The following is a 14922-nucleotide window of genomic DNA, read 5'->3' as shown; positions in this document are numbered from 1 at the left end:
TTTGTCCATCATGTTTGGGACAAGATAATGTAGATTAAACATTGACCTTCTGAGTCCCTACGTCTTGACATAGTATCCTTCATCAAACAGCTATCACATGGCTTACCTATTGCTGTTGCTCATGTCACCAAAACAGACTGGTGCTTTAAGAGCAATGGGAAAACAGAACGAGTATGTGTTAAAAAACTGCAAATGACATCACTGGGTTAGAAACTAGTCTTGTTACTGGAAAGTTAGGAAATGATTCAAGGGGAAGTTAAGACTGTATTCCACTGCAATTGATTAAATATAAGAGGGTTAAAAAATATAGAAAAGTTACTGATGACATGAGAGCCCAGGAGCAGAAAAAAAGAATGTCTGGGTGAGGGAAACCAATTGCCCAAAAGCAAATCAGGCTGAATCCACTGTTTTAGGTCCCTTTAGAGACAGCATTAACTGTCTGGTAAGCCCTTGCACTACCAATTATTTTAAAATCTACATGGAATAAGTATTACCAAGAGAGTGGGCTTTGGGTGAGAATTCTTCAGCTATTTTTTTTGATGGGGTCTTCATAGCTCTAGATCAGAAACAGTGTATGGTTTGTGATGCATTTGCTTTAGTGAATTAAATTGATCTGAACTGGTGGTATAAGGACTTTTGGTGTTTGTGAAGCACATCCTGTTTGTCTTTAAGAAAGACCAATGGACCATAGACTATTCTGATCAGATGAGAGGCAGATATTTAGAAAAACTCTCACCAGTCTTGACCCAGATGGCCTATTCCCCATGGGTGGGTATGTTGTAACCAATGTCATTTAAGCGGGAATGGGGTGTTTGTTCAATCAGCTGTCCAATAGACAATGGAAAATGAAAGCTTTGGGGGAGTTGTGGGGGGGGGGGGGATGACACAAGTTTGATTTGCCTAGTCAGTTTGTCTCGATTTGTATGCTCAAAATGAGACATCACACACAGTGCAGGCATTATATTGAGAATTGTGGATCATTTGAAACTGCTGCTGACCTAAGTAAGAGTGAGTGTCTCTAGCTACAGCAGGACAGGGGTAATGAGAGTGATTACACATATCAGTGGCAGTTGATGCCTCAGTAGTAAGGTACACGCCAATGCACTGGAGGTAATACAGCAGCTCTCTTTTGTTTTTTTGTGTGGAGAAGAGAGGTTTCAGTTGTTTTATTTTGTGAACATGTAGTTGCAACTTTACAGACACAACATCAAAGTAGCTTTGCTGTGAGAGGGTTCACTGACATATCAACCACAAAAATATAGATGTGAAAAATATCGAGGAAAAATATGGCATACAAAAATATTGACTCCCTATACTTAAAAAGGTAAGTACAAAAATATCAAGAAAAAGTTATAGTTGTATTAAATAGCTATTTAAAAATATATAATTTCAAATAATAAAATAAAGATAAATTAAATACTAACTTTAATTTATAAAAAATATAATGAAATATTCATTTTAACACATACAACTAATAAACTTCCTTTAAAAAATGTAAACACACATATATACAAAGATATATACATATATAACTATATATATATATATATATATATATATAATATATAAATGAACACATATTTTAAATAATAATATAATTTATAAAATCTTAAATAGCAAAATATTATCAAAAATATATATACACATTTTTAAATATACCAAATCATGAAACCTCAAAAAGAAAATCAATCCAATTTAAAATAAAAAAAAAACAACACACATATTTTACAATTTAATTAAAAATAAGTTACAAACAAAATATTGTAAATTATAATATTGTTATAATAAATCAAACACATAATTATATGAATTACAATATAAAAGAAATGACTACAAATTAATATAAATACATGTACATTTCCCACCACATTAAAAAGAAAACATTTTTATACTAAATAAAAATAAAAATAATTACTCCCTCCTAACAGAACATAATATTTTAAATTACACAAAATAAGATTTACTATTCTAACTACAATAAATATAAAACGACATAAAATATAACAGTACAAAATACTACAATGTACTACTCCCACAATGCTTAACACAACAATAAAATGTATAATTAACGCAAAAAAATTCACACTTCAGTCAGTGCGCAGTAGAGAAAGCGCTGGATTGTGGAGGGGTGAAATTTACCATTCCCACTCCAGTCAGTGCAACTTTAAAGAAAGCGCTGGATTGCGGAGGGGTAAAATGTACTATTCCCACTCCAGTCAGTGCAACAGTAGGGAAAGCACTGGATTGCGGATGGGTAACATTTACTATTCCGACTCCAGTCAATGCGACAGTAGGGAAAGTGTTGGATTGCGGAGAAGTAAAATGTACCATTCCCACTCCAGTTAGTGAAACAGTACGAAAAGTGTTGGATTAAGAAAGGGTAACATTTCTTATTGATATAAAAAAAGAGGGAATACTAGATGTGCTTTTGTTAGGTCCAGTGTACTTGCCCTAAATGCAGTTAAACAAAGAAGGTATGCAGTTCCTAGGTGAAAAATTATTCACCCACTAGGGCCAAGACTGGGATGTGTGGCTAGGTAAATAAATTGTGGCAAAACACGAGTAAAAATTAAAGTAGAGGAGGAGGGGAATTCCTCCTCTTGGAACTAGGGCTCTCACACACCCAGCAAGCTAGGTGTCGTACCTTCTTTGTTTAATATTTATTATTCCCACTCCAATCAGTGCAACATTGAAAAATAAATAAATATCTTGAACACTTTTTTAAAAAAAGATGTAAATAAATGAAAACACAAATATGTTTAATACAAAATACAAATATAATTAAAATTAAACATAAAAAAATGTTAAATACATATCGCAAATACCTACAAATATTAATATTAATATAATACAAAACATTTTTTCATACATGTAAACAATTTTATCTAAAAATTATTTGTTTTTCAAAAATGTTACTTCCCGTTCTATAATGACACAAAACTCACAACCTGCACCTAAAAAGTAACTAAAACAAAAAATGATATACACTAATTGTGTAAATATTTATTAACAAACCAATTATCATTGATTACATTTTTTTTTAATTAATGTTTTTCCACAGTATACCCCTACAAAACAAAACGCACTCATAAAATTTACCAGAAAATCATTTACACAATTAGCATAATATATTATCAGATTAATAATTAATATTACTTAAAAAATATTATTTACTAAACATTAATTTACTTCACACCTCATACCCCTACATAACCTACAACCCACATATCAAATAAAAAAAACAATAATTGCACAAATAATATTTATCAATTGAAGAAATATTATTTAATAAAAACGAAATAGAAATTAATTACAATTAATTACCTTCCCACCCTTTACCCCTATAAAACCCACGACCCCAACCTAAAATTAAACTAAAAACAAATTAATAACACAAATAAATAATAGTATTTAAACAGGAATTATTAATTAATTAGAAAATAATTACTTCCCAACTCTTATCCCTTTAAATCCCACAACCCACTCATAAAATTTACCCCCCAAAATTAAAAGCACAATTAACACTACTGAATATCAATTAAATATAAATTATTATATAACAAATAATCATTAACTTATAAGAATGTAATTACTTTCCACCCGATTCCCCTATAAACCCACAACCCACAACGGAACTAAAAATTACAAAATGTAAATAAATTAAATGTAATAACTACTACACATGTAACAGATACATTAAACACATAAACAATACTCATATAAAATAATTTCATCATATACATTTAAAATATATACTAAAATACATAACACTAATTAAAACACAATATTTTAAACTATATATTTTCAAATGATAATGATAATTTCAGTATTTTAAAAACCAATATCGCTTCGCATAAAATTGACATTCTTGCTCGCAAAATTTTTGCATCACGATATTTCCAAATCGATAATTGTGTCAGTCGATATTCTTATTCGATATTTTGTCTGAATACCCTGTGAGAGAGATGAGGTGGCTAGAGTTGAAATTTGTCCCACATTAATGTTAAGTGGGACTGTGAAAATACCTAAGGATCCCTAATCCTAATTCCTAGTTTATAGTTCAAGACAGAGGGGGTCATTTCGAGTCCGCCCCATCGTTGCGGTGACAGGGAAAGCCCGCCTGTAAGGTGGAAGTCCCACATGTAGTATTACGATGCAATCACTACCATGGTGGTCGCATCCACGCCATTTAACATTGCAGCAGGTGCTGCTAGCTGCATCACTGGCCGCAGTGATAAAAAGCCATGGCGTGCATTCCCCTGCTCTACGTGGCCATCACCACGCAGTGCCTGCCACTTAGTGCAGGGAAATGTAGGGGGTACTATGGGTACCCCCACCATGGTGGCGGTCGCATCCAGGCCATTTAACATTGTGGTGGGTGATACTGGCTGCTGCACCGGCCCCAATGCTAAAAAGCCATGTTGTGCATTTCCCTGGCCTACGTAGCAGGCACCGCGCAGTGCCTGCCAATTAGTGCAGGGAAATGTCCCGGGGGTACCATGGGTACCCTCCAGTGCACTACCACCCCCCAACACAAGGGGGAGGCTGCAATGAGCCCCCAAATCCAATCCCCACCAGCCTTTCCAAAGGCTGGCCGCAGCCAGTATTGTAATTTGGCGGACGGTGCATGCTAGGCACCGCCACCATTCTACTCATGCTGACCGCTCCGCCAGGCAATCAGTACGATTGCCTGTGGCAGAACTGTGGCGGGCAGCCTTTGCGACCGCCATGGATGTAGGATGATTCCCCCGCCGACTTAATTTGGCAGGGGAAAATTGCTGTCCAATGATGAGGGTCTGTCAACGCACGGCTGGCGGTGGCGGATCCTCCGCCATCGTAATTACCACCAGAGTTATTACAATTAACATATCCAATATACTTATATTTCACTCACTAAGGGATCAAAGTCTGAGGGTGTGCTGAACTGATTCAGACCTATGAATTGCAATGAACATAAAGATCGCAGAAGGATGAACCACAGACATATATTACTGGGACTGGAACTCGTGACCTGCAGGTTGCAGGTACATTAAAGCAGCAGCCACTCCTCAGCTTTTCCAGGGAATGGAAAATGCAACTTTTGGGGTAAGCAGACCTTGTAGTAGACACGTTAACAATCAGAGCTATATCCCTCTGATGAGAACATGTGTCCTGCTGGTTACACAACATCTCTACACTGAGAAGGCTAGCCATTCTGAGAAACCATATGAGCACTGCAATTTCCTGATCTAGACATATCTTTCTAGAGGTCACCTCACTCCCTACCTACATGAAAACTACTGGAAAATGCAACATGCAGGTTGCATCAAGTGACATTAACTTCACATGCTGTTTTACCAGAATTGAAACCTTTAATCTGCATGAAACATACATGCTTATACACAGACACATGCACAATATCTGCAGCAGATGCATTAACTATCCAGGCTGTCCTACTGGCTTTGAAAACTCTGACATGAGATTTTACTTCCAGGATGCAAGTTATATTTTGCTGTCTGTATTGGGATATCATTGCATGATGGATGGCAGTATAGAGCACCAGTGATCCTGTGGTCAGTGATCCTGTGATTGGTTCAGGGGGTATTGCCGCAAGGTGCTGGAGAGTATAAAGGTGATGCCTGGGCTGACTTTGTGGAGTTTATGCAGGACTCTGCAAAGTGACCAATGACTGTGTCCCACTACGGAGAGCTTTGCAAGCGGCGGATTGCATTAGGTAGCGCTGATGGCATTGATTTTTAGCTCTTGGTGTTTGTCCTGCACTGAAAAATCAGGGCGCTGCTTCTTTCTGCAGCTCAAGTAGATTTTCTACTCAAACAACAGTTTCCTCAGCGTGAACAGATGGCTTCTCAACGTGAGTGGTCGCGACCATCCGCAACTGCCCGTGTTAAGAAACCTCACTGGGAGGCGGTCTAATGGTGGACTTTCCTCACTTGTGCTAGCCAACCTAACTTTGGTGAGCACGAGCGAGGAAAAAACTCTGCTCAGCAGAGCAGAGTTTTGTGGAACTCCGCGTGCCCCAAGGAACGCAGAGTGTGGAAAACTCTGCATACTCCATGCACGGAGCAGAGATTACCTCCCATGTCTAATAAAAGTGTACCTTGAGCTTGATCCAGATGTTTTGTCATGTAGACCCCAATATTTATGGGCCAGACCCAGCAGATCCTCTTGACACCAAAATGAAAATGTAACCCTTTCCAAGAAAAGGAGACCTGGCAGGTGTGTCACACTCTCTTCCAGTGAGTTAAGGTCTGCTTGATGAGGAGTGTTAGTAGTCAGAAAAATATGTCAGAGAATCTCCAGTATGCAGAGGATGATGCCCTAGTACCCTGAATCAATACAAACACACAATCATTGGTTTGCCACAATTATATGGTTATTTATTGTGTAGTATTTTCCTACATAATTAGTGTAATCTTATGATTGTGAATATTTTAAACAATTCAGCAAATAATATGTAAATTAAGAAAAAGGTTAAGAAAGCCCCAGTTGTATTTCAGCGCCCATTGCTAACGTATTAGCCTACTACCTCGCCAATGTACCTACAATGGTTTCAGTCATCAAACCTAAGTGGCTATAAAACTACACCAAGCTTTATGATGCCAATCCATGAAGAGTTTCCATATCTTATGCTGTCATCCAGTCAGCAGTCGGAATTCAGTCCTTCAGTATCTCCCTGCAGCAACAGCTCACTCTCTCTGACCCCTTTCTCTGCCCTGGTACATTCTATACTTTTATTACTAATGGTATATTATGGAATAAGGAGCTCCTGCTTTGCTACAATAATGTGCAAGCAATGTCCTTTTGCAGAGCATATGGAAGGAATGGGAATTAATGCTATGTTTCCTTCTACCTGCCAAGATGGATGTCGACAAGCCAATCTTCTCCTGCAGTGTGGACCAGAGAAGTGCAAAGGTTTCCTTTTGTGTCAGGCTTTGAATGGTGATGAAAAATGAGGATTTTCAAAACTGATAGCATGGTGACTGAGCACATTTGTTAGCTTTAGCATTCAAACAGTTTGTTTTTCTAGTCCCTATTCTGATACACTCAGGGCTCAATGACACCGCGCCGCCAGTATGTCACTTCTTTTGAAGCGCAGAGTGCCTTCAATATTTACAAGGCCAAGTAAAGTCACCCTGCATGACTTTTCATTGCCTTGTAAACATGGGCCTTTTTCACGCATTACTCTGCTTGAAAGGGGCGTTTCATGGGTGTTGCTGTGGGTGTTCCCACACAACATCCATGGAACCTAACACATTTCCAGATTATTATTATTATTATTATTGTATTGGGGGGGGGGGGGGCGTTGTGGAGATTAAGCAAGCTTAATGCCCAGAGTTGAGTTGCAGAGTGTGAACCCATGATTAGGTCAGGCACCGAAGCGAGAATTATCGAGTCCATGGACATTTGAGCTCAACACCCTGCCGCGTCGGGAATCGAACCCTGGTCCCGGGTCTGACCTCTGCTTCAGGGTCTGCCTGCTCTAACCAGTGAGCCACACTTCTCCACTGGTTCCCTGTGCTTTTAGCCAGCTCAGAGCAGCAAAATGCATTGCTGCGCTGCGCTGCATCATTTTTTCATAAATGAGGCCCTCATTCTCTAATGTCAAATGCAGGCAAGGAATCAGGCCTGTGTTGTATTTAACACGCATCATCAAAATATAAAAGCCCTGGCACATGTGATAGTCGCAGTTTGGGAATATCAGTGCAGTGTTCCAGTAAAGCCCTTGAGGATTCCTCGGCATTTGGAAATCAATTGATGTGCTGGTCAAAATAGAGGAGAGCTGTGAAAGTCCTCTAAATGTCTCATTTGTGGATCATCAAATCAGAAGACAGACCCCTGGGATGTCAGAAAATGAGGCAGGCCAAAATAGAGATGCCCTGTGTTTCTTCTTGCTAGTAGAGAGCTCAGAGCTGTGAAAGATGTAGGCCAGGACAAGTGTGCAGTTTGATAGCTAAGCACATATTTTAATGATGGCACATTGGTGACTTGTGAAAGGCACACTAAATGGGCATTATGTCGTTGCCTCAATCGTGGTACAGTGTTGCATGGCGCGTGCCAATACAGAGGCACATTGTGAGACCTGAGTAAATATCTCAGTACTTGGATAATGGTTTGCAGCCCAGGTCGGAATGCAGGTGCAGCAATAGAGACCTATGAATGTTTCTGTACAGAGATATTTTTGCATGACACTGGTCAGTCCCAACAGTCAGAAATCAGTGACTGGTAGAATAAAACAAAGATGCATTGTGGGAGTCCTGTGCATGTCTCAGCAGTCTATAGTGGTGCATGGTGCATGCCAATATAGAGGTGCATTGTGGGAGCCTTGTCAATATCTCACCAATCAGAAATCACTGCTTGATGACGATAGGAATGTCACAGCAATTCAGTACCAGTGGGTGCTGTAGGTCATTACTGTGGTCCATCGTTAGATAACAATGTTTTTTTTGGGTTATTTGCACTGCTGGTGATTTCATTCCTAATTGAATGCAATAAACCAAACCACAAGTAATTAATATTTGCAATATTACATACAGATCTGACCCATGTCTCTCTCTAGCTAATAGAGTTTTGATCGGTTGTTTTTCCCAGATCCCCACCATCTTTGGTCATTATTGTATGGAGTCTTAGGTTTTAACATCGATTGTCGTTGTTTAAATATGATAAGTATCAGGAGAAAAAATAAGCGAAGAGAGTAAAATCTTATTCCAAGGGAACTGCCCATTGCTGTTTATTCAGTTTGGTAAAAATCATTTTGGAAAATAAAAAAACACGTTTAGTGTCAATGTTTCCATTTTGTTAATGACGGATGTTGGAGTGCAATGCTGTTGCAGACAGGAGTCTATGCATTTTATGACCTCATGCACTCCCTTATTTAGAGGGCCGTTATCGAAGAGCGACCCTTGCTAATAAGGAAAGGATCTCATTTATTGCAGCATATTAATAATCTTCCGCCAATTATATCACCTGCACACAGTCAGACACACAAGGATTATTATAAGGCATCAATGGTTTGAAAAACAATATATTTATATAAAAGCACTATAAATCTTGGATGGTTTTCTATATACATTTGTGGAAGAAAATAAGCAACTATAGAGCACAGGTCAGCATTGTTGAAACATTCAAACTCTTTGGGCCTGGGCTATTTTTAAGTGCCGAGTTCTCCGAGCGTCTGTGGAATCTCCGTACTCATGAACAGTGCATGCAGTTTTGTCACTCCCCTCCCCTCCCTTTAAACACAGGAGCGGCTCCTCCGTTATGGCGAGGAGCGTTGCCCCCCCTGCTGAAAGCCAGTAGAGGCAACCAACAAATATAAAATGCTAATAATTTTTTTTATTATCATGTTATTTTCTTGTCTTACAGGCTGCGAGCCGAGGGAGGGGCGGGCCTTTCATCCTGATGTTGCAGCTGCAGCACCAGTGAGAAGGGGGAGTGGTGGGCATTGCCAAGTGTGTATGAGGGTTTGGCGGGGTCTCTGGGTCCAGCCAAATTGCCATACACACTTAGAGGCCGATTTACAGAACTAAGGGCCCGATTCACAGAACTAACTTAAGACAGAATCCTAAACTTACTACTTTTGGTATTCACAGAACTAAGGGCCCAATTTACAGAACTAACTTAAGACAAAATCCTAAACTTACTACTTTTGGTATTCACAGAAGTTAGGATTTTGTCTTACGTTTGACTTAAGACAAATTTAAGACAAATTTAAGACAGACTTACGACAGACTTAAGATAGACTTAAGACAGACTTAAGACAGACTTAAGACAAACTTAAGACACAATCCTAACTTAAGTCTGTCTTAAGTCTGTCTTAAGTTTGTCTTAAGACAAACTTAAGAAAAAAGACAAAATCCTAACTTCTGTGAATACCAAAAGTAGTAAGTTTAGGATTTTGTCTTAAATTAGTTCTGAGAATCGGGCCCTTAGCCTTTCTCCACCTAGCTGTGTTGTACAGCTGAGGGAAGAAATCAACACTGTCTCCCAGTCCATGTCAGAGTGCCAAATGGAGGCACTCAGACCAATCCCAGCGCTGCTCACATGCTGGGAATAGCATTCCCAGCATGTAAGCAGTGCTGGGATTGGGAGCTGGGAGCCTGTGCAGTGTGCAGCAGGCTCCTAAAAAGGACATGAGGATCAGGGGCAAGGCGCCCGTCAGAGCATGTAAGTCTAATTTTTTATGTTTATAATTTTTTTTCTTTCATTTTATTCCCCTCGCCCCACCACTTAAAACACCAGCGACCACTATTGACATTTGACCCTGTGTGAGGGCATCTGAGGGGAAGGGGGTGCATGCCCACTTTCATTTAATAAAGTTTTAGAGTCCTGGGGGATGGAGTCCCTGGGGCCAAAAGTGGCTCGGAAAGGGCGGGTGGGGGTGCGCACCCCTTCCCTTATATAATTTAACCCGCCCTGAGGGATGGGGTAATCAGAGGGGACCTTACTAATGCCACCCTCCACAGATACCAAAAAAATGGTAGACCTTTTGGAAAATCTTGATATTCCTTTTGAGAAATGCTCCTCCTTCCTGTACTGGAGCCCGCTCACACACCCAAGCGTCACATGCCAGAAAGCCTCTGTCGAGGTGGCTGCTGTTGGTGTTTCTGCTGCACTGGCCATCTAGTCTCCTAGAGAGGAGAAAATGAGACCGCAGTCTAGAGACCCCACTGCCTGTTAAGCAGGTCATGTGTTTTCTGCGTCTCTGTGTCTTGCTCACTGTCATGGTCGTGGTCACGGTCATGTTCTCTGCCCCTGGTGCCCTGGTGTGCAGTGGTCTGGGGGGAAGAAGACTGGGACCTCTCAGATTGCGTGATTGTCTCCTGGGCATGACACTCCCATACACCCGAGATCTACAGGCCTGGTCCAGCTTGCCGTGATAGCACTGTGCGGTGCTTAGAAGATAGCATCAGCCATCACTGCACCTGGCCCACCTGTGGAGGCGGGTGGGTTTGGGTCTGGGAGGTGGTCGCTTCATGTGGTGTTGTGCTTGGCATTTGGCAGCTGAGTGACCTAGGCTGCGCAGTAGCCAGGGCGTGGCTGAGTGAGAAATGGAGAAAAGCAGGAAAAATGAAGGAAAGACCCACTGGAGGCCTCTCCCTGAAGGAGCCTTGGAGGCCCGGGCACGGTCCAGGCATGGAAACACAGTCTGTTTGGAGGCTGTTAGCGGTATTTAAGCTGATACTTAGATAATGGATACCTAACATTGGTGGTGTGTGTGTGTGAGTGGAGGTGGCAACAGGTCCGCACAGCCAGGGGAGGAGGAAAGTGACTGGTGTTCGCCATTGGCCAGCCTATCTGCTTTCTTTTTCAGGTGATATTGTCCTACAGAGAGTTTGGCTAAAATCTACGCAACTTATAAGTAAACGCAAGCTGCCACTTGATAGGGATACTGCAATAGCCTGCTCCAGTACTGGTACTACTTCGGATTAGTTCCTGGTGTTGGCTGTCAGTGTAGTATTAAAGGAGATTGAACTAGCGGAAAGACGGTTGCCCCTTGAATGAGGAGAAGACCTAAGCCCTATCACTTCATGGTTGAGTTATTCACAGTCTGCTAGATCTGCTGCAGCTGAGGCAGTTCCAGCAAATACATCTCTAATTGAGGCTGTCCTGCTTGAGCCATGGGTGGCGAAGGAAGGAGAGTCCAGATCAAGTCTATTGACTGCCACACCTGGGCCCTGCTCAGGTCCTGGGCTCAATAAGAATGCAGGTGAACCTGTGGTTAAAAAGAAAAGAAAAACAAAATCAGGCCCAGCCTCAGCTATCACTAAAATACTGGGTCCAAAAATCAAATCTACTCAGCAGAATCCGGGACCTTTGCACCAACCAGTTTCTCCACCTGCTGTGAAACAAGACATTGGCAGGTGGAGTTAAACGTACTTGGGGAGAAAATAGTAGATGCAATAAAGGGGATTTTAACTTCTGCTACTGCACTGATTTTGGAAAGGCCAAATACTCTGGTAGGGGAAATTAAGGAATTAGTCTCCAAGAGCAAGTCTACCCCAAACCCCCTAGATTCTGTGTCTGCAGATGACTCAATAAATGTATCAAATAACTGTAGCACATTGGATACTTATGAGGGCTGACAAGCAGCTTCAGACTTTACCCAAAAAAGGGGTCCCATCTCATCTCTGACAAAGATGACAGTTTCTGCTACAGCAAAGAGGCATGATAGAGCCCTGAGGGGTCCCCAGTTGCAGGCCAGAACGAGTCACGATGGGTTTAAAGACCCACCAGCTACTACTGGTCATTCCCATCAGTCCAGCAGTCCACATGCATATCAAGTCTTATATTGGCCTCCAGGGTGTTACACCTACGCGGCAGTGCTGATGGGGGTATCTCCTGTTCCAGTGCACACAGCTGAAAATGACACGGCCCTAAATAAATAAAGTGTGTCATTGGCTCACGAGAAACTCCTCCCTGACGAACAGGGAGTTTGATGACATCCTCATGGTGAGGACAGTCACCTGTATTTGGCCTTCCCCAACAGCTTTGAAAAAGGGCTGTATTGTGGTCAGCTGCAGGTTCCAATAGCTGGTGCATCGCTTGAGTAAATATGGCAGTAGGAGTGGGGGCAAGAGCAATCCTGACCTAATTTCTTATGTTCCATTGGGCGACTTTTATTGTTCATTTGCACCAGGAGATGAGGGGAAAGGGTTGCTTCTTTACCTTGCTCTAATGTAGACTCATGAAGAGCACCTGGGCTCCCTACTCACAACAGATTTCAGATGCTCTCAGAGTGTGATGCGAACAATTGTCTTGAGCCAAATGCCGTCCATTTAAAGCAGCAAGATTCACAAAAAGAAGGTTCTGTTAGACCTGAGCCAAACATTGTGCTCCCTCCTGAAAGGACCACCTGCTACCCACCTGTGGGCAGGGCTGAGTTATTACAGGAAGGCATGCCAGACACTAGGAATGCAAAATACCCCTGGCACTCATGATCTCTTCAAATGAACTCCCCCCGAATCAGATGGACCCCGTATTAACGGAGTACAGTCCTGAAACAAAGCTTGAACATGGCAAAGGTCCAAAAACAGATTTCTAATGACTGGCTACGTTTAGTTGAACCCTTTGATAGCATGTGCTGTCAGGATACTTGGGCCTATGATCACATCTCAATCAGTGGGGTTAGGTCTTTTAGCTCACCTGTTGTCCCCTCACCTGCTGGCAGGGGACCAGCGGCCTTTTAATTTGATCAACTGTGGTTTGGAATGTCCAAGTAAAGGATTTTTTTTTAAATTCTCATTTCCAACCAGTAAAGATATCTTATTATTAAGAGTTTAACATCATCTTAATCTTTATTATAATTATTTTGGGGCTCTACTGGTAGGGATTGTCAAGGAGTTAGAGCTCACTCTCCTGGATCAAATAGATAAAGAGCCGAAGGGGGTTTCTCTTCAATGGGGGGGTTGATTTTAACATAATTAAATGTACCTATAGTGGGAACCAATATCTGCGGAATCAATAATGGGCTGGGTGAGCCTGCTGGTCATTTTATGCACTTGGCGAATGGAGAAGCATTATCAAGACTAATACTAGTTAATAACTTTTCCTTTGCAATGGATTTAATGGCTGAAAACCAGGTAGATATCCAAACCTTTGTTGGGATAATCAAGCTTTTTGGGAAACAGGCCCTTTTTCACTAAAAAGCCAGAGTTGAATTTTATTACTCAGGCAAGGAGCTTAAGGAAAAAATATTCTGCATAATCCAGCTATTTAGAAATGGAAGGGCAATGATTACATACTTTTTATTAATTGATTATGTGCTAATGATTTGTGTGATCTGTTTGTGCTTCTTTATAAAATGGGCTTTTATGGCCTTGTTGTTGAAGATTATTTTGAACTTTGACAAATGCCCATCCACCCACATTAAACCTAATTCCAGTTTCTAAAAATCAAACTGCACATGCCACCATTAACATGTTCTATGAAGTTATGATCAGGGTCTTAAAAATCCTTAGATCAGAGAGGTGGAAAGGGATGAATAACTTTAAAATGTTGGTGAACTGAAATTACTATGGAATTTGAAAAATTCCCCTTTTCATGGCGCGAATACCCTTGCATTCCCATATTTTACCTGCTCCCTAAAGTTCATAAAGACAGCCAGAATTCTCCTGGGAGACTAATTGTGTCTTCAAAGGGAAATCTTCTGGAAAATAGATCCAAATATTTGGATTTTTACTTGAGACCCTTTGTTATTGCATTACCATCATATGTGCAAGATACCAAAGACTATCTGAAGAAAATTGAGTGCATCCCCTGGGTGGAAGATTTTCTTAGACCTATCTCCTTTATACACAAAATATTCATCATGAAACGGGTGCTGAAGGCTGTAGACGCTTTTTGTGAGCTAGGCCCATGTCATACCATACTCACACAAAATGATCCTCAACATGATAAGATACAGCCTAGAGAACAACATTTTCCTCTTTAATGGGCCACTGTACATTTAGAAATGACTGTGATGGGAACCTGCTTTGCCCCCAGCTATGCCAATTTTACTATGGACTGGTGGGAGAAGCAGGTGTCCACAGCAGCAGAGTATATGGAAAATATGAGCAGAGTTATTCTTTGGCTAAGGTATGTGGAGGATTTGTTTCTAAGAACAATTTTTTTGATGTTCAAGTTAATGCATGTGTGTACCATCTTAAATCTAAACTGTTTAGCAAGGCGACAGAAGACAATACTTTATAACATGAACATAGCAGTCACCCTGCTCCCTTGTAGTGGAACATACCCTATGGGTGAAGTCTCCGTGCTAGGGGAAATTGTAGCTCTATCCAGGCATTTGAAGATGAGCTCCTGGTGATGTCTAAGAGAGTAAAGAACTTGGGTTCCATCATGGGTCATTGAACAATCGAGCAAAAGAGCATCTGATAAGATACAAGAGGAAGCACTGTTCAGGGAGGATGGCAGAACTAAGAA

Source organism: Lissotriton vulgaris, chromosome 7, assembly GCF_964263255.1.
Source record: "Lissotriton vulgaris chromosome 7, aLisVul1.2, whole genome shotgun sequence".
Lineage (NCBI taxonomy): Eukaryota > Metazoa > Chordata > Amphibia > Caudata > Salamandridae > Lissotriton > Lissotriton vulgaris.
Note: the sequence above shows the minus strand (reverse complement) of the source record.